This window comes from Mastomys coucha, unplaced genomic scaffold (genome assembly GCF_008632895.1).
Source record: "Mastomys coucha isolate ucsf_1 unplaced genomic scaffold, UCSF_Mcou_1 pScaffold18, whole genome shotgun sequence".
NCBI lineage: Eukaryota > Metazoa > Chordata > Mammalia > Rodentia > Muridae > Mastomys > Mastomys coucha.
The window spans coordinates 56,260,257-56,265,934 of NW_022196900.1; positions in this window are offsets into that span (position 1 = coordinate 56,260,257).

Here is a 5,678-nt window from a genome sequence, read left to right on the forward strand (position 1 = left end):
CCCTGTATTCAGTTCGATGGATGGCTGTGAGCCTCTACATCTGTGTTAGTCAGGTACTGTCAGAACATTTTCTATCTCTTCCAGGCAAAAATAATTTCTTTACTCCATTTTTCCTAGTGCATTATAACTGGCACTCTTATGACAAATATCATATCATATTACAATGTCTATGTATTATTATTCATCTAGATATACATTTTTTACAAGCAGAAAATACATAATTTTTCATGTCTGTTTTCTCTTGACTTCCATTAACTAGAAGAATAGTGTCAATCTCTCCACTATTTTTAATGGATTAGTCGAGTGAGTTAATGCAACATGACCACAGTTTATGTCACACTCAAGCATTTCTACTCAGGGCTACTCATGGTGGCTGCTATGATGTTTGCTAGATTTTTCATAACTCTTGCCACTTAGCTCTTTTATATCTAGCAGGTACTGGTGATGTTTTCATATACATTCTATTATTGTCTTTCATTCACATTTGTGTCTCTGATCTACTTCCCCCCAATTAGTCCCTTTCCTCACCCCCAAGTAGTCTTTCCTTGTGTTACAATGTGACTTGTTGTAGATTAATCTTGTTCTTCCAATCCTCTCTCTTTAGGTCTCTACCCATCTGCTTTAATGAGAAGATTTATCTTCAGATACTGTATGAAAATTTGTTGTTTCTTTCTGGGTTAGGTTTATTTTGCTTGACATAATTAATTCCATCCATTCCTTTTAAGTAGTATCCTATTAGATGGATATAGCAGACAGTCTTTATGAATTTCTTTCTTGGTGGATTCCTATGCTGGTTACATGCCTTAGCTACTGTGGATATAGCACCAATGTAACAGAATAGGTTTCCTTCTGATCCTAGTCTATTCAATTGCTGTGTCTGTTTGTGTTCCTTTACAATGCTATTTTTGTTACTGTGGCTCTGTGGTAAAATTTGAGATTAGGTCTTCTGATGCCTCATCTATTGTTCTTTCTTCTTAGGACTATTTTGAATTTTCAATGTCTTTTGTGCCTCTTTGTGAGTTTAGGAGTTCTTTCATCTACTCCTGTGAAGAATGGCATTAACAATTAGCACTAAAATAATTTTGAAAAATGCATATGCATCCCGCTATTGCAGAAGATTTCTAACATACATATATCCCCATATAAAAATATGTTTAAATGGAGTTTACCCTATCATATGGAGAATAGGACAACTATTAGATAGCATAGGCTAATAAATAAAATTACCAATGCCAAGAATGAGGTTCTTCTTTTGAAGTTTTCCCATTGAACTTCAAACAATACAGGCTGTTGCCATTGTTCTTGGTTAGTCTCTGAAACTTGATGGTAAGACCCTGTTGCTGAAGATTCCACATAGTTGAGCCATATTACATTGAGGAATCAAGCTGATATTTACCTCTAGGCTTCTTCCTTGCTGTCTAGCTTTCACAGTGCTGGAAGCCTGCTGGAGGAGGAAAGTAATTATCAATATTATCCATCTTTGAACCTTTGAACCCTGTGAACTATGGTAATGGTTATTTTGGTAAAACATAAGTGTTATGATAGTAACCACATTCTGATTGGATTTAAATCTTATTCCACAATATAAAACTGTACCTGGCACTATTACATGGGCAAAGCACCTGTGTCTAAATAAATCATAGGTCCTAAGAAAAAGCCTACAACTTCTATTATGTTAAAATGATCTAGTATTAAACTTATTCCAAATGGCATCACTATGTTAATAGATTTTTTCATCTCATCACTCTCATCAGAGAAGTTTTGGTTTTGTTTGTTTGTTTTTGTTTTCAATAGGAAACAATTGACACAGAGATCTACAATCAGTCAATATGCAGAAAATTAGAAACAGCACTGGTCTCAGACCTAAATGGCCATCTATATCATGCCCCTCATTCCAAGGCTGGAGGGCCCCTGTGGAAGAGAGAGAGATCAGAAAGTTCATAAGAGGCAGAGGCAGTAGATATCTACAGTGTAACATTGTTTGCTGGAAACATTAGGCCAGTTGCACATATGAACTCACAGTGGTTGTAACAAAGCAAACAAGAAATGCTTTGGAGAGGTAGATATGAAGTCTGTTTCTTAGCCAAAGTTCTAGTGACAATACATAACAAGGGAGAGGAAGAAATAATTTTCTTAAAGAATATGGCCTTCATTTGGTTGACCACCATAAGCTCAACAGTATATGGATGGCACAATTTCTACTTGATTGGTTGAAGGGGAAAAGGAGGCCACAAGTTTGGTGGGTAGGGAAGGTCTTTGGAGTTGGGAGGAGTTGAGAATAGAGGGGTGAATACAATCAAAATGCATTGTATCAAATTCTCATAAAATTAAAAATGTTAAAAAGATATTGATTCATTGATTCTACAGATCACTACTGATAATGCAACATGTTAATTCTGCCAATCTATAAGCAGTGGCGGTTTTTAATCTTAGTGTCTTGTTAACTTTCTTCAGTAACTTCTGTAGACATTTCATGTCCTTTATTGGGTGCAATGTTAAATACTTACTTTTGTGAAGCTATCATGAATGGGATTTCTAAAAAGTAATTTCTTTCTTGACAAGTTCATTACTGATACATTGAAAAGCAACTAATTTTTGTATATTGATTTTGTATGTTGATCCTGCTATTTTTAAAGAGGTGTTTGTTAGCTGTATGCTTTTTCTCTTGAGGTTCTGAAGATTTTTTACTCTAAAACTACATCACTTGTGGGTGGGAAGAATTTGACTTCTTTATTATTTTTGTCATTTTAATTCTTTCTCCTTAGTTATTGTTACAAGATGTTGAGAACTATATTGGCTAACCATAGTAAATATGCCAAGTCACCATTCTTGACTTAAAAGAAATATTTTCAGTTTTTTCCATTCATAATGTTTGCTAAATGTTTATTGTACATACCTTTTATTATGTTAAAATATGTTCTAATTTCTTCTACTTTCTTCACTGATTTTCTCATAATGGGATGTTGAATTTGCTAAATGCCTCCCCCTTTTTTTAAATTTGAGATGATATGAGATTTCTGTACTTATGTGTTGTATCACATCTATTGATTTGTACATTTGGACCATTGTTGCACCATTAGAAGGAAACCAATTGGGTCATGCAGTATTATCTTCTTCATGTGTTCTTGAATTAGTTTGCAAGTAATTGTTAAGATTTTTGTGTCTGTGTTCATCATAGGAATTCATCTATAGTTTTGTCTGTTTATTTGTTTAATTGTTATTGTTCTGTCTTAGCTGAATTTGATATCTGGTTTATATGGGCATTGTAACATGAGCTCAGTAGTGCTTATTTCATGTCTATTTTGTGGAACAATTGGAGGAGCACAGGAATTAGCTCTTCTTAAATGTTTGGAAGTCATTTTTAGATGATGTCTTCTTTTTGTTTGCTTTGGAATGACTATTTTATTACTATTTAATATTATTCCTGAAAGTCTGCACAATAAAATTTTATGAGGATAAATATAAGCAATTGTGTTTTAGCACTAATTATAGTATAAAAAGAAGATGACTAAAGAAAAACAATGATATCAGTAATTGAATGATTAATGTTTTATTAGTTAAGTATAAGTTGAAGAACATGTAGTATGATATTTATTTTAGGAAAAAATGATAAAAGTCAGTATTTGCATAGGACACTACTTAATTATGATCAGGAGTGATCAAAAGTTTGGGTAAGGATACAGGAAAGAAAAGTGGCATGATGTGCCAGCTGTATGAACTACTTCTCCATGGAATGCATCTCTCCATACCTAGGCACCCACTGCCTCTGGGAACTGAGCCATTCATCATGACTGTAAGCTCCTTGGACACCTTGCCACTTCAGCTTCCTGGTCATGGGAATGTGTTTCACAATGCAGGTATTAAATAATCAATAATCAATAATGATATGCTGACATGTGCTGAATGGTATAGCAACTTATGAAGAATTCACATATGAATTGTAGGCATTAGTTAAGAGAAAGCCACAATATTCTACTATCTTTATAATATGATCAATGTGCACCCAAATACTAGAAAATGGCCTGCAGAAACCAAAGCCATGCTTTGAAAATGGCAAGAGGCTGGGCATGACTTTCTTCAGCATTGTTATTTAGATGGAACCATAGAAATCCATTCTAAAATATAATACAATGTTAAACAATCTTTATTAAATAATGAGGCATAGTTCCCCCCTTAATATGTGTTCTTTCTCTATATTTGAAAATCCAAGAAAAAAAAAAGAAAAATAATGCATCTTCAGGCCCCCACTCTCACATTGCTGTGAGCCCCAGCCACAGATAGCACAAAAAGTAAAAAAGGTGCCTCTGTTTTGGCTTATTTTCTACTGCCTGGAGCTCTTGACACCTTCCCATCACTGACTCTGGCCACTGAGCTCTGATCCATATGGTCATAAGCTTCTTGGATTCCTTGCTCCCTCAGCCTCATGGTCATACCATATTTTGCATAGGTGGGTCTTCAGTAATCATGTGGCTAACTATACTTAAAGGGATGGAATTGAATGAATATTATTTACATAGTTTAAATGTGTAAGGGGTTAAAACTAAACAAAATAAGGGAATTACCTAGAATACCCGGTCATTTATGGCCTGACAATGGTGTAGTAATAAGTTAACTTTGAAATTCTTATCTGAGCAAAACTAACAGGCCAAGAAGAATAAAGACATATACAATGTGTGTGCATCTGTGAATGTATCATGTATATATAAATATATATGAACAAGATAGATTGCTTAATGAATACACAGTTGCACTGAGTCGATTGTATAAGCACTTTTGCATACCAGAAAGTAAAATAGTAGGAGCAGAATTTCAGTAAAACAAGTATGTGTTGTTAGTCTACAGCATATAATTAGCCCATAATGTAATCCATGCATACTTAATCTGGTCCTTACAAAGTTCTGACATGCTCTCAAACAATACTTTTTTTTCCTGGCACAATGAGAAACATGTGATGATCTCACTGTTTTCTGTCTATGATCTCTACATCTCCACCCTGAGCTCCATGTAGCCCAGGCTTTTTTCCTCAGCTGGCAAGCACAGACTCCAGATGCCAGGCTGTAGAGGATATGTATTTGCTGCATCTGGTTTCTTAGCAGATTCGACAGCCTCTGTGCTGGCAGCTTCAGAAATGCCTTTGGGCTGATCACATGGTGAAAACTCCCAAACTTGCTGGAACAATTGGCAACTGTGATTTGGCTGGACGCTGGACAGAATGGAAAAATGGCTGGTTTTGTTCATCCTCCTATAATGTCTTGGATAAGTGTCTAGTGGCTTTTGACTCGAAAAGTATACTCCCAAATGACAGTCCAGACCAAGAACTAAACTGTACCTCCACCTCTTACAATCTTATAAGTTGTACACAACTGAATTTTGTTTCCTTCATCAGCAAGAATTTTCCCAGAAAGACGGACTGCGGAATGTCTATCACACAGGATGCCTGTCACAGCAGCATTTTACATTTGGAAGGAAAATTATGTCAGCTAGTGCATCTCCCTAAATTATCTGATGAAAAAATAAATAAGCAGGCTTTGAAAAAGGAGGGATTTTGATTTGATACATAAGAAAGCAGGTCAAAGCAAGGCCCACTCAGTGTAAATGCTACAAATGAACATATATAGAACCAAATATGGAGAGCAGAAAATTGCACCCGAGGATGAAAAACCACAGTTAAATGGTTT